The sequence below is a fragment of the Peromyscus californicus genome, unplaced genomic scaffold (assembly GCF_007827085.1).
Source record: "Peromyscus californicus insignis strain IS unplaced genomic scaffold, ASM782708v3 Scaffold_12__1_contigs__length_115047231, whole genome shotgun sequence".
NCBI lineage: Eukaryota > Metazoa > Chordata > Mammalia > Rodentia > Cricetidae > Peromyscus > Peromyscus californicus.
Genome location: NW_026294413.1, coordinates 89109148 through 89134555, shown reverse-complemented (window position 1 = coordinate 89134555; position 25408 = coordinate 89109148). Strand labels below are relative to the sequence as shown.

The window sequence follows — 25408 nt, the reverse complement described above, 5'->3', positions numbered from 1 at the left end:
ATTAAGGGGTGGGGGGGCATGGTAGAGTAAGGCAGGTCACATCTGGTAGCCAGGAAGGTGACAGAGGGAAAAGGGAGAAGAAGGGAGTGAGAGAGAGAGGAGGGGGAAGAAGAAATAATAATGCCCACATTAGCAGCTTCTCCCCATCCCTATTTTTATTTTATTTCTTCTGATCCTCCGATGGGATTGCACTGTCCCTCACGGATCTGGACCCCCGCCCCCCATTAATGCCTTCTACAGACACCCTCAGAGATGCATCTCCTTTACTAATCTCCTCTGGCCTTTTCATACTACTCAAGGTATTCATCCAAATCGACCATCACAGTTCCCCTTTCATTGGGTTTGGGTGTTATGTCCCTTCTGTGTGTCCAGCTGGCATGTTCTAGCCTTGTCATAGGGCAGATGTCCCTTTTCAAACTAGCTGGTGGCCCTGCAACAATAGGCCTCATCCTGAGGTGCTGGCCCTGAGTGGGTCTGTGGGGACGCTGGGCTTCCCAGTCAGCTGCTCCTCTGGCCACCTGGACCGCAGATTCACATAGTCTGCTTACGGTTCTAGAGTTTGGATCCCAATTCTGTCCAGAGTCGGGAGCCCCTGAGCAGATTCGTTTCATCTGCTATGGCACCAGACCAGCTCTTTTAAAAACCCTGTGCCTTCTCACTTTCATTCCCTTGGAAGGTTGGATGCTGTTGTTGTTTGTTATCCTTTCCCTGAGGTTGATAAGGCCAAGGCAGACATGGGGTCTCATTATCAAAATGCACTTAAACCAAGCTTACCTGAGCATTCACTAATTAGAGGTGCTAGAGTTGAGGGCAAAGAGGTCCTCTGGCTTTCGGTCTGGTGCATCACCCCTGCCGCTAGACAGTCTGGCAATGTGGAATACTCATATAGTGTGTCTGCAGGAAGTGATTGCTCCTATGACAGCTGTTTCCTCAACCTTGAGGAAGACCCTTCAGTAATAGTCCACTCCCTGATGCTGAGCTCCCTCTACCCAGAATGCCTTGCCAGTTTGGCTGGTCTGAAAATGCTCACTCTGAGTGCTAGGCAGAAAGCCATCACAATAGCTGCATGTGCTGTCTCAGCGGGTAGAATACAATGGCTCTCTCAGACCCTGCAAAAGATTGATTGCTGCACTTATCTCTAGATTAAATACAAATTTCAGGACCCTTTAGGATCAGCCCTTGTAGAACCATTACACCAGTTTGAACAAGTACCAATAGCTGGAGATGGATGGGCAACTTAACTTACCAAGAAAAGTATATTTCAGATCATTCTTAGGTCTTAAGAAGAAAAAAAAGTCATCCTTTTTTTTCCAAGTTGGTAATGTGGATGATTTTGAGTGTTTTGCATAATTTGATTTATGAGGATACTGTAGTCAATGAATGTGTGCCCTGGTCTGAAATCTCTAGCTTAGGAATACTAGCTTCATTCAGAAAAAAAGGAAAGTGGTTGAGCTGGGAGACGGAGGGGGAGGCGGGGGAGAAAGAGGGAGAGAGGCAGAGAGAGAGCAGGGTGACTAGATCATGACTCACTTTTCTGACCATGAGGAAACTTGGGAGCGCATTAACACACTGACAACTGCAAAGGCTGTCTTCAGTTGGATGAAAAGTGATTTTCTAAAAATTACTTGAATCGGTCATTCTTAAATTGACAAAGTTTGGCACAGAGTTGAAGGGCTGCTGACTCTGACATTGTGCCTGCCAAAAAAGGAAGAAAAACTTCCCCCAAATTGGGCCTCACTGGCACATGTTCCGTTGCTTGAAGTCACATTCGGCTCTGTACACTGGAGATACACTCTCCTCATTTAAGAGCTGGGAAAGAATGCCCCTTGCTCTGTTCTTAGCTGTTCCATCTTATTCGATGCAAGTTGGTGTGTGGGTAAAACCCTGGTAAAAATTTGACCAGATACATGTAAGAATACATTCCAGTAATTTCGAAAAATTGCATGCACAATTTAATTTAAAAATAAAAAATAAAATAAACAGGAAATCTTACTAGTTTGGAATCTGATAACTTAGAGTCATAGGATATAAAAAAGAATGATACTTTTACATATAAGAAAAAGAAATTGTAGCCTGTCCAGGATGACAAGGTAGTACTTTCATTAGTAAACACTCACCAAGGGCTTAGCATTCTTCCCCACCAGCTAGAGATGAGAAACTGTGATGGACAAATATCCAATGTGCACAGCCCGGAGAAAAGAACCTAACACATTACAGCAGGTATGGCTGAAGTCCATTCTTAAAAGAAGGCAGTGCCCTAGGCTTTCCAGGAAGTAGGGCTTGTTTAAAAAGGAAAATAAGTGGCTTATAAGTTGGGGCAGTAATTATGAATGTGCTCCTTATCTGTTATGGCTGTTGTGGAAACATAATTTAAGTTAAAATGATCTGTCTTCAGAGAAGTAAATGGTTTTTCTAAAGTTGGAGAGCATTGCAGGGCTGTTGACGATGGAACCATGCAGACAGCGTGTCCCTTGCTTTAAATGAAGAGGGAAGCATTGCCAGCCCCCGCTGTGGGCTCAGCAGAGCTAGAGAAACAGGGAATCAGTGGCTCTAAGAATGGTAGTCCTTGAGAATGTGTATGGGGAACTTCGTAAGCCTTAAACTTGCCTGAAATGCGCCTTAGTAAATGGGCTAAAGTTGTCTTCAGGAAACTATACCATGAGAATGCAGTGTCTTTTTAGTAAATGGGCTAAAGTTGTCTTCAGGAAACTATACCATGAGAATGCAGTGTCTTTTTTAAAAAGAAAGCCTAAAGTAAAGATGCTCTTATTTGATTAGATTCTATAGAAAAATTATAGATTTATATAGATTATATATATATATTATATAGATTTATATATATTATATTGATATAGGTTATATATGAAAAAGTTCTTAATGTTTAGAGACATTAACTGCTATATTTTATAGAGTAATATCCTAAAATTCAACTTTAAAATATTTCAGAAACAAAAGATGAGAAGGCATGGCACATTTGTGAAATTTGGGGGATGGATTATGTATTCTCTTTGTATGTTCGAAAATGTCATGATGCAAAGAAGTCAGAAGTCTATGTCTGTACTATTCATGAAATACATCCTATGTGCTACCCAGTTATCCTTGATTTCCATCCTCACCACCTCCACAGAAGCTCTGCAGGGACAATGAGACTATCACCCTTTATAGATGGCAGACCCAAAGCCTGAAGCCACCCGGTTGGTAGGTGGCAGAATTCCTCTGAACCATAGCACACATGTCATCTTGCTGATGTGATCTCCTCCACAGCAGGAATTCTTTCCCTGGTCTCCTCTGAGATGGATCTTGAAGGCTTTGGAGAATTGGATGAAAGCAGCATCTCAGAGACTGGAGTTAAACCGTGTCCCACCTCTCTAAAATCACTGTGCACCTACTCACTGGGACAGTGTCTCAATTTATTCTCTCTTCAGGGTCCCTTGGATACCTTATCTTTCTCCATTACTCCCACTTTCTAGCCACAGTGAATTTCTCACTATTCCTTTTCCACACCAAGTTCTTTCTTTGCTTGGGTATTTGCCCGTATTTCCCACTGCCTCCCACGCCTTCTTCTAGTTAAATCATAAACATTGCTCAAATCTCAGATAATGCTGCTTTCTTAGAAGCGCTTCCTTGATTGTCTTCCTGATTACACATTTACCTTTGCCTTCCCAGTATGATTGTAATCGTAATGTGGCTAGGCTCTAGAGGATCTGTTCCGTGTGTCCTCAGTAGAGAGCCATTGAGTTGAATGGACATGGACTCTGCGTCCTCCATCTTCAGCTATGTTAGGTAATTCACATACCCTGAAAACTGTGTGACTTACCTGGGTCTCTTCTCTCTTAGTCCTTTAAATATTTACTCATGCCTTCTTGCTTCTCTTTGTTGTGGGTTAAATCCTAAGTCCATATCATCTGTTGTGGGTGAACTCCTAAGTTCATACCATCTATCATCAAGATTGATCTAAAAGCCTTATCAACTATAAGCTAAATGACTTTGAACTCCTTTAGTGTTTTTTTAAATCAGTCTTGACCATGGATTTACTTGGCTAAGCTAGTTTAAAATGTTGGCTACCATGGATGTGTATACATATAATAAATGTATGTGTGCCATGCACAACACATGTACAGGTGTGATTGAGCAAGCATGGGTCTGCACGTGTTCATATGTGCATGCGTGTGCACATGCCTGTGCAGACCAGAGCACAACCTTAGGAGTTGTGCTTCGTTATATGTCATCAGCCTTGTTCTTTAAGATAGAGTCTCTAACTAGAACTTGGACTCTGCAAGTAGGCTAGGCTGGCTGGCCAGTGAGCCCTAGAGACCTGCCTATCTTCAGTCCTAGCAATTACAGCTATATGCCAGCATGCTTGACTTTTTAGATAAATGAAGGGCTTGAACTCAGGTGCTAGTATTTGTGTGACAGTCTCTTTACCAATTGAGCCATCTTTCCAGCCCCCACATGCTGTTTTTAATGGACCCTCATAATCCATTGTAAGACCCTTGAAGGTAGGAACAGGGTCTCATTTACATGCATGTCTGTTGTAGGCACAATGTCATAGGAATGTACATGCCTGTGAAATGTTGATTTTTTTTCCCTCAATGGCAGTAGTATCAGCACATTATGATGTAAAAAGCATTTTCTGAGACAAATAAGTAACTATGAAAACTAAAAAATAGTGTACGGGCAATAGCAAAGGCTTATTCTGTTTATATTAGTGGCATAAAATGTGCTATCCAACATACTTGAAGTTGTTCCTCCTGTGAAATCTTAGTGTGTTTCATTCAGGGCAGACTCAGCTTTAGATTTCTGTATGGCCCGTGGGCTGACTTTTACCACCCTCTGCCCTCTTCTTCTGTACATGAAGGTTGATCAGAGCATAACCACCCCCATTAGTTCCCGTATGTCATGGTTGCTTTCACACTACAACTGTATGTGGTTGCAACAGAGACCCAAGGACCATAAAAGTTGCTGCCAAATAAAATGTAAGAAGCCTAAGATAAAACAAAACTCGGCTGTACAATGAATAGATTTGCCATTTAGGTATCTCAGTGGTTAAGTGGACATATTTCTGCTAAAAACCTAAGTTTCCACTGTCTATCTGCAAATCACATTTAACTAGATGCCTGAATCTGGCATCTCTTTTTATAAATCCTGATGTTCAATTGCTTGGTTCTTTATGGAGATTGTTAGTTGACAATAGTGTATATTACTAATAGAGGTAGTGAAGGGGACAGCATGTAAGGACAGTGACAATAGCAGCCACTGATGTTGGTGCTATCAGCATCAATGTACTAGCTCATCTGTTCCTAAAACATCTCTCCTCAAGTTGGCACAGGCTCTGCTCCACACAGTGAGCCAGGGATAACCCTTTAGTCTACCTCCCTGCCTTCTCAGCCAGTGTTGGCCAGGCTGTCCTTTGTGTTTTGTGTGGTTTAATTCACACTCTTTAGGCACTCTTATTCTAGAACTAAATCCTGGTACTCCTAAATCACTACCGTGTTCTGTGGTCCATTCTTTGATTAACTCGCTTTGTATGCATAATTATAGCATTATTTATCTGAGATTTATTTGTACAGTATTTACTTGTGTGTGCCCTACTACTTCCGTATAAACCACACAGGACAGCCTGGAGACAGCTGAATTCGATTGTAAATGCACATTTAATAGTGATGTTCTCAGGGCATTCTCCCAACTGTTTACCATTATGGTCTAGTCATGGTCAATCATCATATTTCATCTACCTTTCTTTCCAAAGTGTGTATGAAAAAACTTTCATAGGCGTGTGCCTGGTTGTGTAGCCACTGGGCTATCCAACACTTGCTTATCCTATTTTCAGGTTTCTGAACTAAAGTCAAAGAGTATTTCCATTCCTCTGTCCAGGAGATATCAAGTTGATCAATGTAACTCTTATTAAGAACACTGAGTCAGGTCTATAAAGTGCCCCTAATCAAATTTTCACAGCCTCGGTGAGAGCCTTGTTTCCTTATGGACAATAAATGGATGGTGGTGAGAAGATAAAACAGCTTCGCAATGTGTTTCTGGAGAGCCCAGCCTGCTCCTTGACCCTGGGCAGTAGGAAGCACATTAATTTACCTAGGATGCTATGGCTCTCTGATGTGTCAGCTTGTTCCTGTGTCAGGGCTGAGATTTGCCTTGTGCTCCTATTAGCAGATGGGGTTGAACCTGTGCTCTGTTTTCATGTGATAATCTTGACCCTGGACTACTGTTTGGCGTGGGGTTCCTGTCACGGAAGGGTGCTGGTCAAAGGCTAAGCCTTGATGGCAAAGATTGTATTCTAAAAAGTCACTCTGCTAGAGTTTATTTTGAAAGAAATTTCAACCAGCATGCTACAACTTCAGAAGGAGAAAGAAGACCTCATTAAAGCCAAAACATGTCTTAATTACTATTTTTTGCTAAGAGTAAAAATAGACTTCGTGTAAATTTAAGTGCACTGCTCCTCAGAATCAACTGTAAAACTTAAAAAAGTGCCAGTCATTCAGATAATTAAAAACATAAACTTCAAGAATGTGCAGCTGTGAAATTAACTACTAGATTCACTAGTAGACTAGATTTTTTCCAAACCTCACTTTTCTGTCTTGATTATGTTACAAGCTAAGAAAAAAATAGTCTCCTCCATACTTTAGGAAATTTTAATGTTACTGTTTTGTTGTTGTTTAGTCTTTTGTATGGAGAATAGAAGCTACCATATTTGTCATATTTTACCTTAATCTTTGTTTTTAAATGAAAGAGACTTAAAATGTCCCAGCTGGTCTACTCCTGGAGCAAGTGGGGGGGGGGGCAATGGCAACCCCTTTTTTCTGTGCAGGACTTGAAGCCTGCCTGATTTCAGAACTGTGGTAGGACCTATCTATCCTTGTTCTGCTTCAAACGTGTAGTAAGGTTGTCCGGCATAGGGACAAGCATCAGTGGCACAGAAGGACATTAGCTCCGGGCTCACATCTCTTCTAGAGCATTGTGCACAGTGTGCTTTGATTTATGTTCTGTTGGGTCCCGAGGAAAGGAGGCATTACACAGATAGGTAAACTGAGGCAGTTGTCAGTGTTGTAAACCAGTTGCTTTTGCTGTGTGGCTTCATTGTTAGGGAGTCTAAGTTGGTCCAAATTGAAGTTCCCCAACAAAATTATCAAAACATTCATCAGAGTCTAACTCAAAAGAACTGGGGGAAAAAGAAACATCTTATTTGGTAGAAATTGATGGTTAGTGCTTACCTTAATAATCTACATGTTTTTGAATTCTTCAACTATTTTAATATGCTTAAGCCTCATTTGTTGGTCGAGAACTTACTGGAGATGACATTTGGTCCATTCTTCACTGATCTGCTTGCAAAATCACCATAATCTTCTTTGAAAACATTATACAGTTTGTGCTCCCTCCCTCCCCCCCAAGGGAGTTGTTTTTCCTTTAGAAAGGTCCCTGTATATAATTCTTGAGCTTAAATGGCTCATTTGTTTTGCCTACAGACATGACATACCTTGTCTGAATGCAAACTAAGCATGTCCTAGGAAACCAGATTTTGACTTGAAAAGTTATAAGATAAAAATAGGGATTTGAAGGTGGGCAGTGGTGGTGCACGCCTTTAATCCCAGCACTCGGGAGGCAGAGGCAGGTGGATCTCTGTGAGTTTGAGACCAGCCTGGACTACAGAGCAAGATCCAGGAAGGCGCAAAGCTACACAGAGAAATCCTGTCTCGAAAAACCAAAAAATAAAATAGGGATTTGAAAAGGCCAAGATCAATAAGGCCATACAGGGCCACCAGAGCTCTGAGAAGGTCAGGAGGACTTCTTCCTCCTCACATTTCACAGTACCCAGGAAGTGGTCCCAAGGATGTCGAGCTTCCAGAAGCACATGATCATCCTGGTGATGAGAGAGGTGAATGCAGAGCGAACCTTTTCTGGTTATGGAATCTACTTCACATGTTTCCACTCCTCCTATTTTCAGAGTTCTCAACCACCTCATCCATGGATGCTCATCTCTCAACTCATCCTTCTGATTATTATGTTTAATATGATACAGTTTTTTACTGAAGAAATTTTAGTAAAACCTGAGTTAATTCTCTTCCTCATGGTTTTAGAACAAGTCATGCTACATTTTGGAGAATACCAGAGGATCAGTACCACTTGGCACAGTTCAGAGACTTGCAGGGAAATACTGGATTTCTAAGAAGCTCAAAACATTGCTAGCAGTTACTTCCATCTAACGTGTGAGGTACAGTTCTAGGCAGACAAGAACAGGTGTCCTTTAGAATATGGAAAATTGGAATTCAAAAATATATGTGAATGAACATTTGCACAAATATATATATATTTGAATATTTAGCCAAATATATTTATGGGTTTTTATCCTCATTTGTTGCTTACAAAAGAAAACTCTTACTTGACCCTCACATTAAATAGAGTTTTAAAGATCTGAAAGGGCAGACACACAGTCAGTCCTAAGAGTGGTGATTACATTTCCTAAACTGTTTGACAAATAGTTTCTGTAAGTGTAAACTATCAGAATTCGAAAAGGAACAATATTTGTAGATTTTTAGTTTCTTCTGTTCCTCATTCTTTCATCACTGACCACTGACCATGTACCAGGCAACATGTGAAGCTTGTCATGTACAATTTCTCATTGATTCCTACATCAACCCCGTAAGATAAGTATTACTAGGTTCAACTCAGAAAGAGGAAAACACAGCACTTTGACATTAATTGAGTGAGTCTTAGGACAATGTCTTTGCTGTGGGGTGAGACACTAAGACACTGGGATTAAATGGGTTTATTATCATAATTTCATCTCCCGAATTCCTTAAAACATACATTTAGATTTTATTACTGATCAAATTAGACTATCAGTGAGAACTTCCCCATTTCAAATACTGAGATAGACTCTTCTGTAGGATAGGTCTTCAGTTACTTCTCATATGCCCTAAAAAAATCCAACATTGCAGTGTGCCCCGTAATGTGGCAATCCCCTCATCTTGGAAGAAAACACACATTAAAAATGGCTAATTCAAGGTTGGGTACTATGTCACAAAATAAGGCGGTGAATTGGTAGTAATTTCTCATGCCTACATGTGAGCATGCGTGATTTGCTGTTCTTTTCGGAGTACTACCTCACACTTTAGTGCCAAGGGGAATCGTTTTTAGTGCAGTGTGTGGCAGGTTTACCTGAAGCAGATTGAACTTGGTGAGTTAACTGATTAATAAAGGAAGTTTTAAAGCTACAATTTGAAAAGGATGAGCATGTTTTAATATAAACATATGGTTTTTTCATCTTATTATTTTTAAAATCAGAGTTAGAGGAACATAAATTCCCTTTCTTTCTCTTTGAGGGAGGGAACTCTAGGGTGTTTGTCTTGCTTTGGTAAGGGGAGGGGAGGCAGGGCATCTTAGGTGCTTAAAATCGAACAGTGGCTGACGTCACATTGTTTCAGAAGCAATTTGAATTTTTATGGTCTGGGCAAGTGTTTGCAAATAATTCATCCAAAGACATCAGAGTGAACTATAGACCAATGATCGTCAAACAGCATTGACATGCCATACCTCTGTAGCTCTGAGACTTCTAATTTTGGAACTTAGAGAGATAAACTAATTGGGAAGACAGCACCCCAATGCCTTGGAAATTACTCAGCGTCATATGCAGTTTCCCGTTTCCCCTGTCTCAATGGGCACACATCTCACCTTTTAAAGGAAGACTAGTCTTGGATGTCTTGATTTCACTGGCATAAACTGAATGTACCAGTGTTAGTCACTGAGAATGCTGCAGCGTCAGGTGGCCTCCCAATGCCCAGCGTTAATAATCATGACTGTGTCCTGTCGTGGGAGAGCAGAGGAAGGTGCAATCGAAGACGATATTTAAAAGTCACAGGGTGATGAGATGTCACCAGGGTGGCTTTTTAGCTTAGTGTTTGTATTTCAATTTGTAAATGTTATAACTGTTTTTAAATTTTTTTCTCAAGCAGGCTGCAAACTTTTAAAGACATTAAGCCTGCCAAATTAAAGCCACTTACTGCTGCCTGACGTGTTTTTCAGCTTAGACCCACAGAGGGACTGCCAAGCCTGTTCTTTCTCATTACCTGTTCTCTGTCTGGCCCGGAGTTTAGATTTTCGAAAATGGAAAAAAGCTGTTTGCGAAATCGCAAGGCTCTTGAGTTCTTAGTTTCTTCTTAGTATCAACGTTTATTTATTTAGGTTTGGGCTGGGTTTCAAAAGATTGAAATTGGAAACAGAGAAGGTGACTCTGAACACCATTTATCTGTATATAAGTGAACATTCGATGTACGTTTAATTTAAAAAATTGCTGTTTCCTACAAGAGGGAGCTATTTTTCACATTGTTACAACATTTTTAGAGGTCACTAGGTGGTCATGTCACCAGCAGGGAGTTTTTGTTTGGCAGGCCCCCTTGGCAGTTAGTTACAAATGCCTCCATGATTCAGTGTTCAAAGGGGGCTGCTTTGCAAGTAACAAATACTTACAACCTGAGAACTGAAGTATAAAAAGTAGTGACAGGGGAAAATGTTTGGAAATGTAAAACAGCATCTTTAGTGGCCAAATTGGGGTGTTTGGGGAGTTGGAGATTACATGTCTACTGTGTACTTGAGTTCAGCCTTTACAGAAGCAATAATGTCTTAACTACCACAGCTGTCTGTCACCTTGCTTCCAGCTAGTGAGTACTCCTCATCTGTGACGTGTTCATTCCCCTGATTTGGAACATCATCGGGGTTCTTTAGGAACCTCGTCCCCTGTGTTTGCAATCGGGTAGTTTCTTAACCTGGGCCTCTCCATCATTCCCCTTCCTGCACGCTGGCAATTTAAGCAAGATTAAGTGGGCAGCTAAAAGCACCAATTACTGAGATGACTTCTAGACTTCTATATTCACAGACAGGGCAGTATTTCAAACTTGGAGTAAGGGAGTTATAAGCAATCTTCACGGGGAAATAAATAAATGAGGTGTAGACGGATCTTGGAGCAAAGGGCTAAGATGAGAAAGGAATAACTAATCGATATAACGGTGAGTATCTTATTTGTAAGTCACTTAAAAAGAATGAATGTGAGATTAATTTTTGTCTTTATATCAGGAAAACTGAAGTGTCATCTGCCACCTTCCCACCTTTGTCTAAAAAGGGAATGATCTAAAGACCATGGCTGTCACGTTACAATAGTTACTTTGCTGTTATAGGCACTTAATTAATACTCTTTAATATATAGCCCAAATTATTTTCATTTGAGCTGAGAATGGTCCCAGCTCAGATTGTGGTGTTTATGATAGAAAGGCTGAAGAATTTCAGATTTCTTTAACAGAACAGAGAGACATTAGACACCGACATCCACTGTTGATAGTTTTTCTGTTTTGTTGAGAAATTTTAAAAGTCCTTAGGTAAAAATGAGTAGATATTATATCCATGTATATTTTTTTCTCTAAAGCAAATTAACCTCATATTCTTGATAACATTTTGCCAGTTCTTCCACCCTTTCCAGAATGTAGTTTTTGGCTGTGATGACTCATTTGAAGAATAGGCTTAAGTATTCAAAAGAGTCCTGCTCAGAAATGAAGAGAGGAGGTCCAAGTTTTGACTGGAAACACTGTCCTGGGCATCCCACCAGTTGTATGAAGCAGTTTTCCCCGCCCTGCCCCCCATTCATCAGACAAGTTAATTTTCCTTCTCTTGCTGATATTTGCTTTGTATATGGAGGTGAAATTTTGATGCTGTTGCCAACACTGGGGATGAATCAACTTGTAGAGGAGAATAATTTAAGAATACTGTTATTAAAAAATAATCTGACCCCTCTTTAAGGTAATTTTTTTTCCTCCTGGTTTCTAAAGGTTGATGATTTCAATACATCTGTCCTTTGGCTAATGAATTTATGAACTACACTAATAATGGGTATAGTGTTGTATGAAAAGAGATAAGGTTAGCGCTTCCCTTGACAAGGAGGGAGAGGCCCATGGGCCTCACAACACGTGTGTGTTAAGGCAATGCCTCCTGCTTGGTGGCATCTAACAATGGTTAGAATCATTAAGTTTATATTTATAACAGGAAACAAGTGCTTACTATAAGTGAAACTTACCGTGCTAACTGATTTATCTCCTCTCTCTCATATAATTCCCCATAACAGGGTGAGTACAAGTTGGTTATCCTTTATCCAAAAAGTGTGGGACCTGAAGTGGTTTGGATCTTGTGCTTTCCCCCCATATCTTGGAATACTTGTATATGCATCATGAGACATCTTGAGGCATGGACCCAGTTGACCATATTTTAAATCTATTTGGAAATATCCATTGTTTTTTGTTCCATAGATTCCTAGTTGGAATTTTTATCAACCATTTGATCTGTTGATTCATCATTGGCTTGGTAAGTTTAGTTTAAATGGTAGAAGCTGTGTCTGCCACAAAGCTTGTTTATACCAGACACTATTTGAGATTAATCATATACATATGGTATTCCTACTTGGATTTTAGAAGACATGGATTTGTAGGCATGGATACAGAGAGTAATGTCAGTGAATTGTTCTAGGATCCTGCACTTTCACAGATGCCATCTCATGTGACCTTATCAGTAGACTTGGTATTAGATAGCATTTTTAATTGTATAGACCTAACAGCTAGGATGTCTAAAATCAAGGGACTAGTCCAACCTACACATCTAATTCGGGTGACATTTTATTGAACCTCTGTGTTCTACTTTTTAGATGCCTTTTCCTTCATACTAACGAGAGAGTAGATTGGAGGTTCAGATTTCTCACTGTCTTCTCGTTGGGATTGAGACATCATGGTCCATTTGGGAATGTTTTATGGTAGGCTGTGCCTACTGAGTCTTATCACAGTTTTACCACTATTTTCAAGAAATCTGACTAGAAGCTTTTGTATTTGGCTTGATTCCCTGGGAAACCCAAGTAATAATCATCCATGTTCCAGTATAAAGCTGTGCTGGGCTCTCTCCAATGACAGTAGCATTGTGACTGAGGGATGAGCCTCCTGTTGAGATCTAGCCAATTCTGTTCTGGGTTTGACATGAACATGTTGTGTTTTTCCTGTGTTGAGAAAGGGGTATCACAACTCAAAACAACTACAACTTACTTGTTTTATTTCAAGGACTTAGAAAACTTCAGACTGGGTTGGAGAAATGGCTGGGTAGTTAAGAGCCTGTATTGACATGGCAAAGGACCCAAGTTTAGTTCCCAGAATCAGCATTAGGTAACTTACAATGGCCTGTAACTCCAGCTCTAGAACACCCAACTCCATCTTCTGACCTCTGAGGGCCCCTGCATCCAAGGACACATACTTAAAATATTTTAAAAGTCTTAAGAAAAATAACTCCAGACTGTATAGGCTCAAATTGTTCCTTCGCAATTTAGACATTTTTAACTTGGCCAAGTTGACACACTTCTCTGTTTTATTTTATTTTTTATTTGTCAAATGGGACAAAAATAATGCCTTCCTCAGTGGGTTCCTATGCAGATTGAATGAGCTAATACAATCAGAGCACTCAGCACCTAGAGCTGATGTATTTTGGCTATGAGATTCCTAGTGCAGGAACTACACGTGTTCAGAATTCTGGGCAACACTATTCAGCTAACTTGGAATGGACCAATCAGCTTGTGTGAATCAAATCAGTGGAGAAACAAGCTCTGCTTGGTAGTGATCTCCAATTCTGTAATAGAAATGTAACTGCTATAGCCAGGGACAGCTCTTCCTCTGGAATGGGAAGGAAGGTTCTCACTAGCTGGTAACAGCCAGTTCCAGCACAACAGAGAAATAGACCCTATGGGTAATAGGATCACTAGGGTAAATCACTAGTATGGTCTCCAGCTCATAGATATTCCATTCCCTTTTGGTGTGACTATTATTCCTAGTGTGTTCCCAATAAAGGGAATACCAGGCCATATCTAATTTGACCTGTATTTGATAAACTAGGTCTTTTGTTTTTCAGAAAAGTCAAATATCACTTCTTTTCCATTAAACCTGGAGGTTGTAACAAAGTTATTATATAAATGTAGAGCTTTCCAAGGATGGTTTATGATTTTCTGCTACTGGAGTAACTTTCTTTATTACCTCCTTCCTAATGCTCATTCACCAGCTCTCAGCCTTGATCTCTCCAAGTGCCCTTCTAATTCTCACCTTGATTGCTAAGCTAGTGAGAATCAGTTCCAGCTTCGTTCCCAAGAAATGAATGAAAACATATGTTGAGTTACACAGTGTGTCATTTGCTAGAATTTTCTCTCTTGGGCTTGTTCAAGATGACCTTCTGTTGCTAGAGAAAAACCTTCAGAGATAGGATGGGGCGGCCACTCAACGGTGTTGAGTAATGCTCAGCAGCTAACATGGCTGACTTTCTTCTTACCTATCTATGACTGCATCCTTGAGAGCTGGTTGAAATCCTAGGGTCCTCTTGGAAAGGTGTCCCAAGAACTCACTCCAGCGGAGAGGTAAGAAGGTGACAGCTGTGTTCTGAGTCTTCCGTGGCACCAATCCTTCCCTCGTTCACAAGTTCCAGCAATTTACATATTGCATTGTGTTAAGAGCCCAATTCTTCTGAAAGGAAGAATGAAGTCTGAAACAGCAGCCATTGTATTTCACACTGGACCTTCCCACAGTCTTCAGGTTTAGTTTCCCCAATGGTTGACATTAACCAGCTTAGCTTGTCCTTCCTTCTCTGATTACTGAGAGACCCAGAGGGGACCTGATCCTCAAGCTTAATACAGGCTATTGGTGGAATCAAGAGGTAGTCTACCTTTATCCTAAAGATATCATATCTGGAAACAGCCATTATCATAGGAATAATCATTAAGTCAAAACCATTTTTAAGTCAGCCAACTTGACATTCTCAGCAATATTTCAGTAAATGCCAAACGGTTTTTGAAGAGAAACATGGGCCTCCATCTGTGCAGGAGAGAGAAGGACCAAGCACGTTTTCTCAGATACACCCTAATTATAGTGCTATTCAGCAATGGAATGAGTGGTTTCTAGACTTTGGATAGTGTGGACCAATATACGGAATAGTGTTTTTGAAAACAACATATGCTTGACAATATAATTATGCTATTAAATTAAATATGACTATTCAAATATTAACTATCATTAACACCACTTAAGAAAAGAGCATATTAGTAACAAAAAGGAGGAAAAACAATTGCAAAACTTCAGAACAGAAGGTTTTTTCTCTCCAGAAAAGATGTTAGCAATCTTACTCCCAATGCCTATTACTTTTGTGTGTGCGCACACACGTGTGTGTGTGTATATGTTTAATCACCAATCTTTGAGTTGACACTTCTACATAACTTAGTTTGACCACACTTTTCCTTTGCTGATCTTCCAACTCCCTGAAAGCGATGCATCTTTAAAATATGTAAATAAGCAGGAGAGACATGATTTGAATGTTAGATTCCCCTTAACTGGTCCTCAGACAAACCATCTGGAAGTCCCCCAGCTCCCTTTTCCTCTACAGTCCTTCCGGCCCTTCCTGCCTTCACACTTCAGGCATCATTGTCATCCTCTGCAAAGCCTGCTCTGTCCTCCTAGACCAAAGGGACATTTCTTGCTTACTACACCCAAGCATTTGGAGAACAGTCCGGGAGTTCAGACTCTGAGTCAGACCTGGATTCAAATTCCAGTTCCTTTAAAAAGCAGTAAGATCTTGAGGATTCCATTCAGTCCCCACAGCCTCACCATTCACCTTTACCATGACAGTGCAAATCTGTTAAAGGCTAGCTTGAAAGGACTAAATCAGTGTGCTTTGTTGTGCCTTGCCTATTTGTACAGTAACCACAATGAGAATTATCAGTGACTGCTTAGCCTCTACCCTAACAGAGTAAAAAAAAAAAACCCACAACCATTATTTGTCTATTTTTATTACTTTCGTTTTCACATTCTTTCATTTTTACTTGCTAGAATATTTGTAAGCCTCATCCATTGCTTATGTCTCCTAGCATATGAATGGTATTCTGTGATTAGCAAATTGTTTCTGAATATGGAAGACAGTAGGATATTGATTGACAATATTAGATTGTCCTTTTGTGACGCTAAGGACAATAAGAACACAGCCTTAAAGATGAGTGCATGCCTACAGGACATGCACTCATCTTTAAGGCTGTGTTCTTATTGGGCCTTTCTTCAGGGGGACTTTGGAAAGACCACTTAAAAGTTGTGCAGTCTGATTCTTCTTTGCCTCCTGCCTTATGTCTTGTGACTTGAAGTTCAGATCTAAGCAGAGGCCCTGCTCGTAAGCTGGGCAGCCTTAGGGCTGTCCAGGGAGATGGATGATTTGGTCTCAACGCAATCAGTAAACAGATCAGCATCACAGGGAATGGGAATCAGTGTCAGGTTGGAGTCTGGTCTCCAGGATGTTTTCTCACTAAGTGGTTTTCCAGGGCTAGGACCTTCTATAATGGGCCGAGTTCGTCACTTCTGTGGGTTCCTAGTCCCCTCCCTGCTCCTCCAATTTGTGTAACAGGCTCTACTGAACACTAAGTTAATTGCCTCTAGGGGCGGAAGGTGAATTGTCTCAGCTTTTTAAATCTGTTGGTGTGTGGTATATAAACAGCTAAACAAGCAAAGAGGCCTATAATACTCCTTTTATTTTGGGAAGATATTAGATTGAAACATGAAATTGTCAATATTCACCTATTTCTAATTCATAAAAAATGTGAACTTCCTGCCCGGGCATGATGGCACACACCTTTTATCCCAGTGCTCAAGAAGCAGAGGCAGTCAGATCTCTGTGAGTTTGAGGCCAGCCTGGTCTACATAGTGAGCTCTAGGACAGTCAGGACTCTGTAGGGACCCTGTCTCAACCCCTCACCCCTGAAAAAGAAAAAAGGCTTCCTATTGCTCAGCCTACCAGTTACAGATATGAGGCTAAGTTTTCTGCCTGTTTTTGAGTCTGCTATGTGCTAGATATCAGAATACAGACAATAGCACTTGTTAAGGGAACGTTGCTGTGGCTCACTCCAGCCTATGACACCTGTTAGTGGAATGCCATTTGGGTTCTTATACACAGCCAGGGGATTAGTAAGTAGGATGCACAGGTATCTGATCTTCCGTGACAGCCTGCTTCTGTTCTTCATAAGAAAATGCTCTTCTGGGTATTTTCTGCCGTCACAGCTGCCTCAGGACGGTGTGGAGGGTCTCTGAGGTTGGCAACACAATGAATTCCATTGAAGCAGGGATGGTATCTCTCCCATTTACACATTATTTCAGGACCTGGTATCCAGGAGCCGTTGGTGAATATACACTGAATGAATTGAAGGAATCAAAGCCCCTGACTCTGGTCATCCGTCTGGTTAGTCATGCTCATATGATCAGGAAAGAGCCACCCCAGGAGAGGGTGTTCAATCCAGATCAGACTTTAGAATTTCACATCAGGAGTGTTCCCACTTGCAGTGCTCATGCCTCCCAGGATGGAAATTTCACCTCCATGGCCACAGGGCCACCCATACTGTGAATCTGAGACGGCTTTCTATACTGTGCTTTGGGCTGCCTCCTCCCGATTCTCTCCAGATGTGGAACATTCAGGTAATTTACCAGATTCTCATTCTGTGTTGGCTTTCTGGTTTGAGATTCCCTTGCTCATTGACGCAGAGCTCTCTGGTAGTGTCCCTTAGAGAGCAGTCGTGAATCTAGAAGTTGCAGGTGACTAACAGATAGAACTTGCTCTTATTTCTGGGTTGGCTGGCTGGCCTTTGCAGCCCTTTGTCACTGATGTCTCTTTAGTAGTTGCTTAGCATCTCAAGACTTAAGGTACATGGCACAAGTCAGTGCCTTTGGAATTTGGACTCAGAAATCCATTCACAGCCGTCGAATAAACTCCTGTTCCACTGTTTAGATTCAGGCCACACTATGTTGCCAAAATCTCACCAGAAAACCATCGTGTGCCTTCGTTTTTCTGTCCTGTTGCCGCACACAGCAGATGGGAGTGAGTGGGCATTGGATGGACTTCTTGTTTTCTGATGGCGTCTTAGCAGTTCCTCCAGTTTGTTCCGAGCGATGATAAACACAGCCTTGCTTCTTTTTCTCACAGTGCTCGAGTGTATGTGTGTAATCGAAGTCATTTGGCCCAAAGCTAATGTTCAGCCAAGCCCACCCCCTTGCTATTCTTGTATAGAATTTATAATCAGTTTTATTATGGAAGTTCATTACCAACTCCATGGCAAGTACATAAATGTTGAACAACTTTGTGTCTAGTAAGTAACTTCCTTCTAAAATAGTCAATAAAAGCATTTAAAAAAACCAGACAACTGAAGTTTATTACCTTTGATTTCTCAGCAGGCCCAATCTGATATCAATAAATTGGTAATCGATAAGTGATCTTTTGAATCTATATTTTTATCAAAAGAAATCTTGGCAGAGACAGAATTAGAATTCAAAGTGAATCTCTCCTATGGCAATGTCCTTTTCTTTTTACAAATTAAGTACCTTTTGGTATTTTTTAATAGCATAGACTTTAGACTTGAAGCTACTTGGGTGGAACAGGGCTGACAGGAACAGGAAATGACAGTATTTATGGCAGTGGCCACGAGATGGCAGACCTAAAATTCAGACTTCTTAAGGTAACAGAGACAGCACATGAACGATCCTTTGACAAGGATGCCTTCAAAGCATCTACTTCCCAGAGAAAAGGTTGTCCTAAACTATCAGTCAATTCATTGTGTGCACAGCAAGAGAGGAGGGTTTTCAGTCAGATGGCCTGTCTTTCAGCCTCCTTCCTGGTAGTGCTTATGTCTTCCTACCCCTCCCTGCAGCCTCATTTTTGCCTGACCAACGCCATCACTTCTGAGACATACAGATGTGACACATCGTTTCTTTCCTCATGTTTACATCTGCCTTTTCCCTCTCATGAACCAAAAGCATGTTAAATGAACTGCTTCCAGGAAACTCAATTTTATATAATTTTATCTACAAAGATCCTCCCCACAGAACCTTAACTGTTTGCCATAGATGCTAATGAAATTCTACAGTGCCCCCTTTCCATGTACCTGTCCTTCTCACAGCAGGAGAATGACAATCTATTTTTGTTTTCCATTATAATTTGGCACTTGTGGTAATAATGGAGTCCATGTAAACATAAACAAAGGAGGTTTTATGTAATACAAACTATTCACATTAAGACGAGAACTATCAGGGCTGGAGACATGACTCTTCCAGAGGACCATAGTTCAGCTCCTAGCACCCACATCTGGTAGCTGACACTGCCTGTAATTCCAGCTCCAGGGAATCCTTCACACACCCCCACCCCAGCTTCCACCAGCACCCCCACACACAGAATCCACATACACAAACGCACGCGCGCGCACACACACACACACACACACACACACACACACACACACACACACACGAAACAAAAGTAGATCTGAATGAAAAAAGAATGGAAATATCTAGTTCAAGATACAGGAGTGCATTCTGTTGCTTCCTCTAAAAACTAACTAAAAAATGAGTAGTTCTAAATGTTCAGTATAAGGGAAATTAAAGTACATCATCTTTGGACAATTTTATACATACACAAATGTATATGTACATACACATACCCACTTGCCAATAAAAGAAACAAATGAACAAGTGCCCTGTGGGCTAAACCTTGAAAGCAGTGACTTATTCTCTGGCAATTGCTGAGTACCAACCAAAAATTTAATACCATTGGACAAATCTCTTGGCAGTAACTGATCACCATAGACAGTAGATTTCTTTTAGATAGACGCTAAGCAAAGTTTGCCCACAGGGGAGCCCAGATACATATGATTTCTCACTATCAGTCATCAGTAACCTCCCAGGTCTCTGGTGTTATGTTTTCCATAGAATGGTTTTGCCGGAGGTAAATGGCAACAGAGAATCCTTCTCATTACAGAAGACAGATTATGGAAATGGTCAAGCATTGACATATAACCATATCCATGAGGTGGACAATGGGAGTCTATTCTACTCACCCTCCATCCTTCCAAACTTATCAATTAATGTAAAGATTTTAAAAAATAATTCATTTATTTGTATTTTATATACAGTGGTGTTTCACCTGCATGTATGTCTGTGTGATGGGTATCGGATTCCCTGGAACAGGAGTTATAGACAGTTGTGAGCTTCCATGTGGGTGCTGGGAATTGAACCCCAGTCCTCTGGAAGAGCAACCAGCACTCTTAATCACTGAGTCATCTCTCTAGCCTCCTCCAAAGATTTATTTTTTAATGGGAGGATTTTTTTGTTGTTTTGCAGTTGTTTGACATTGGTTAGACTGTGTACTTGACCTTGACTTTTAAAGGGTTACCATTCAGAACACATTTCCATTTCCCAAATTCAAATGCTGCATGAAATCACATCTTTCCCACTTCTGTGTGGCCTTTTGGCTGGAGTGATATTGTACAGTTATTAACCAAGTCAGGCCTGGCTGTGTGGGATGCCACTCTTCTGTGGTGCACAGACCCTTTTCCACACTCAAAATCTGTTTTCTCCTTTAAGTTTGTTTGAGAACCAGATGTCAGCTCATGAAAGTCAAATGTTCAGTTAACAAAAACCAATTTTAGAAGTTTCTTTGAAACACTGTCTTGAAAGTAAAAGACTCATTACATGTTTAGATATATTTAATACAAAGAGGGGCCTGGTATACAATAATGCAAAACTTTCAAATTTCTAAATTTGGTGGTGTCCGTGTTCTGTAATAGTAATTGCTAGCATATATCACGTGGTCTAGTCAGAAACTGAGCAAAAGTCTTTGTGTGCATTATCACATTTAATTTTTATAGTTATTCTTCTTGATTCATTTGCAAGGAAATCTAAGTTTCGGAGACATTAAATGATTGCCCCATTATAACAGTAAGTAATGTTGATATGCAGATCCAGGAATGTTTGATTGCAAAGCTCAGGCACTAAGGATTGGTGGCTTCTTTAAATGACCCCAGTGACATTTTATTTCTGAGGGTAAGCTTCTTCTTAAGAAGCTAAGGTACTCAAAAGAAAGCCCCCTTGCCTCCCTTGCCTTTAACTCCCCTACCATCCCCTGCCCTCCTCTGCTCTCCCCTGCCCTCCTCTGCCCTCCCTTGCCCTCCTCTGCCCTCCCCTGCCCTCCCCTGCCCCCCTGCCTGGTTTCTTGCTTTGGGATCTAGCACAGAGTAATCAGTCATACCTCATGGCTAAGACTTAGGTCCCTGTCTAACTAGACAACAGTCCCTCCCACACTTCTTCCACACTTTGCCTCTTTATCAACTTAATCAAAGGGAAAGACATTGTCTGGATGATTTAGGGTGGGATAGTAGCTCTTCTCCTGACATTCCCCTTCCTCTGGCCTTGAACCTTGTTCACATAGGGAAATCATTTGGCTTCATATTCACCAACACTTGCACATCCTTAAGGCTAAGCATGCTAGCACTTGCCATCTCAGTGCCACAGGTGACCCCATGTGCGAGCTAGCTTTTCCAGCACAAGGTAAACCAGCTCCCCACCCCCCACCCGGTCACATATTAAGTTAGAATTCAGGCGGAAGCTGCTGTATAGAGCAAAGAAGTTTCCCAAGCCTGTGGCCCCTGTGATAGGAAATTCCAGTTGGGTTCTACGAAGCTTCAAAGACTGAATCTTTGGTAATTGGAATTATCTAAGTTTTTGAGGTCGGGTATAGGTGAGTGACCAAGCACACTGCACTCTAGAATCTGGCCTGCCAGAGCTTGGCCTTGAGGAACGTGCTCTCTTCTTGGTCTTTGAGGAAACTCAAATGTATCTCAGCTTGTGGATCACACCTCGAGTGAGCTCCTTCACTTTTCTGCCAAAGGCCTTATGCAAGTACTACCCATCACGGTGTCTGTAGGCAGGATGAATATGAATTAATACGGAAGACCACTTCTACCTCCAGCTGCCATTTTAAAAGGTGCCTTTAAAACAGAGGCAAAGGAGCAACCCTTTCCAGGAGCGATCGCAACAAACCTCCACCCAGCACTCACCCAGGGGTGAGAGAGAGGCTGTTTTGAGCAAGATCTTTCGTCACCGTCTGTCTTAAGTCACCTCCTACTGAACTTACGGTTGAAGATTCAGGGTCATAAGGGAAAGAAAACAACAATTAACTGGGAAAAGTTGATTGAGCGGATTTTTTTTTCCCACAGTCTGATTGGAGCATGACTGCCCGAGGCTGACCACCATCCATAATGTAGATCCACCCTCATATGTCATTATCCAAACGTTTCTTAATGGAATGCATTTTCTCAAGCATCTACTTTTGTAATTGAATGTGTTCCTAAGGATGGGTCAGCTAACTAAAACAAGAGCCCACAAGAAAAAAAATGTGTTCATGCTTCTGCTCCAGTCCAATTTATAACAGCCCCTAATTGGCTTACTTCACTTTTAACTCTTAAAATGAGTTTTAGATCCCCTGTGCAAGCTCAAATCATCATTAACAGAATGACAGCAGCAGGGAGTGAAACAGAAATGTTTGCAATGTGCCCTTTTAAATTGACGGTAATAAGTGTCCTAGCTGCGTATTACTGTCAGCCGATACCGAAGCTCTCCTTGTGAGGGTTAGCCATGGGCGACACACAAAAGGAGACATTTATCGTGGCACAAGGTAGCTTTCAGCCCTCTTTTGTACTAGGCCCTGGAGGATGTTTTTCAGGGTGGCTGAAACCATTTTTTTCCCCAGTGTTTTATTAGCTAAGTCTTGACTACCTCCTACGAAGTGAATGACAGCTTAGGGTTATTAAGTGTGTTCCTGTGCATATTTGGATCCATTGTTAACCCCTCCTAAATGCACGAAGGGGCACGGAACTCCTCCTCTTCCCCTCCTTTGTTGCCCATATTTGTTAAGGAAGTTATTCTCCTTGACGTCTGTTTAGGCTGCACTTTGATAAAATGCGGTCTATGCTCCACTCTCTCAGCTTGGCACACAGCAGGCCCCGTCGATTTATTTCTCTTTGCATTATCTTATCTACTTTGCTAGCATATTTGGGCTTCCTTTTCATATTTTAAGCTATATTTTGGTGCACAGACAGATTACCTCAGTAACTGTATACTAATATATAACAGTGTTCTAAAGATAATATTGCAAGCTTCCAGAATATACTTAGCCATACTAAATGACTAAGGATGTATTTAGATGTAGTTCTTATGTTGTCTGTGGATAAGAGAAAAGGATAACCTGAGTGCTGAAAGTGAAAAAAAAAAAAGGTCTAGCAACATTTCTGGTTGATGAGACTATCAATTTCTGAAGCAGAGTAAATCCTGCTTTGGATTCAGGAGGCAATATATTTACTAAAAAAAATGAATTTTTCTTTGTGTTTATAGTCAAGTGTTTTGTCATGTGTAGTCTTCTACGTTGAAATTTTTTAAAATGGTGGTTCATAACTGCAAATATTTTTATTTTCAAGTTTTCAAATGGCTGAACCAAAATTCTCCACATGGGGAAAAACACAGAAATAGTTAACATAAGCCTCCCCTTCTATTCTCTCAAGCCAACCGTCACATGTTCCCGTGAAGTACTTGAGTGTGGGTGCTCTGTGGCTCTGTATGGGCAAAGTGGGCTCCAGGGACTGTAAAAGTATAAATGTATGATGTGGGGCTGGCAAAATAAAGCACATCATTACTAAATTATGTTCATTATCACTATAAAAAGAGAATGTTCTTAAAGCAAAGATAATGAAAACTCATAACTGCACAGAATTTAGCTCTTAATGATTTAAAATACTGTAGGTTTGTGAAAATTTTCTCTGGTCATTTTGTGAAGCTTGCTGTATAAAATGCAGTGCGATGGTTCTGCTGACCTAGAGCCTTCATGGCATAATGAGCTGTTCAAATGAAGACGGAGGCAAATGTCCTGATGAGTGATGTCGTCATACTTTTATATCTTTATGCATTTTTGTTACCTTCTGATAGCTGCTGCTTTAAAGAATACAATTATTTACTATAAATCTCAATATATTTTAGGGAGAAATCATATTAACTTCTGACCAATATTTAAGTGATGGTTTCAAAGTGTATATGATCTTTATTAAATGAATTTTATTGTGAGTTTCATAATTGTATAGTGCAAACATATATAAGACAATTTGGTCAACCAAAATAAAAAATACAAAGAACCAAATGGATTCTTTTTTGTGAATATTAATGTTGGTAAGTGGCCTTAAAAGCACTTTTACAAAAGTTGTTTTAGGAGTTGTATTTGGTGATAGCGTCTATAAAGAATTAGAAACTAATTTTTTTTCTTTAGCACTAAAGTGAGAATTAAAAATTAATTTATTGGGACTAGGTATGTAGCTCAGTGGTAGAGTGCTTATCAGGAACACTTAGTGTCCTGCTTCAATTCCTGGCAATCATAATAATGATAATAATATCACTTTATTTGTGATTCATCATAATTCATAATATTATATTCATAATGATATCGTTATTATTATCATTGGGATTTTTAACAGTATTAGAAAAGGAAAAGTAAGTATTAAGCACTGAAAAAGCCTGAATTACAGACTCATGGGGAAAGGGGAAGTTTTGAATGATCAGTCTTTGGGTTACGGTAACATTTAGAGGTTGTTACTAAAGCTGTGCGACATCACACTTTGGAAGAGGGAAATGGGCAGAGGAGACAAAAGCAGACACAGAAAGCCTTCTTAGGAGATTCTTGACATTTTTCAAGTGGGAGTCAACCTGGATTGTCCCAGACTTGCACATGTGAAAACTGTGTGCCCCTGTCTAAACATCAAGGCTGAGGATGATGGACAGAACATAAATAACTTGGGTGAAGATGTTTAAATCTCCACAGCTTTGGAAGCTTGTACCTGATGTTTCTCGGTGAGTTCAAGGATTCACTTACAGTCCTCAACATTTACTCTGATGATGTTTTCGGGGGAGGAAGGATAACGTAGAAAGGAATAAGCTGAATACTAGTCCATGTAACTAACTCCCTGCCTCTCACATTCACCATTTGGAATCCTGTTGGATGATATACACTCGTGCAAGAACTATGGAGAGTTTGAGCCGCCTCCAGTGGCATGTGTGAGGCTGCCCCACCTCTGTCGTGAGTGCAAGACATGAGAAGAGACATCTGTGCCAGAGATAAAATATTTTATTGCTTATAACTCAGAGATCAGCAGTAGCATGTTTGCATGTATTCCACTTGCAACTGGTCCTACAGAGACCAGATGAACATGTCCGTGCAGTTGTTTGTATTACAGGAGAGCAACTCTGAGTTTAAAGAGCTTGAATACTTTGTAATAGGCAGTGGCATGTCTGCCCATTGCTCATCACTATGATATAACATAGTAAGCATGTCTGCCCTTTGACCCAGAAAGAGACCACCTGTGTCCTTGCAGGCTCATTGCTGTGCAGATATTCTGGAAAGATTTATCGAAGGAAAAAAGATAATACCTTTGTTTCTAAAATGTACGGAATCACAAGCTTCCAGATGAACAGTTTCCCAGCAAACTTAAATGTTTTCACATGTCACT

At 40.7% G+C, this 25408-nt stretch overlaps 1 protein-coding gene and 1 non-coding gene across 17 annotated transcripts in view; both read left to right on the top strand.

Moving 5' to 3' along the window:
• Positions 1-25408, top strand: part of Erc2 (ELKS/RAB6-interacting/CAST family member 2) — a 906926-nt gene that overhangs the window by 672374 nt on the left and 209144 nt on the right. The window lies entirely within an intron of this gene.
• On the top strand, positions 11892-12011 carry LOC128108101 (U6atac minor spliceosomal RNA). The gene has a single exon (XR_008217314.1). It is a non-coding gene; the product is annotated as a U6atac minor spliceosomal RNA (small nuclear RNA).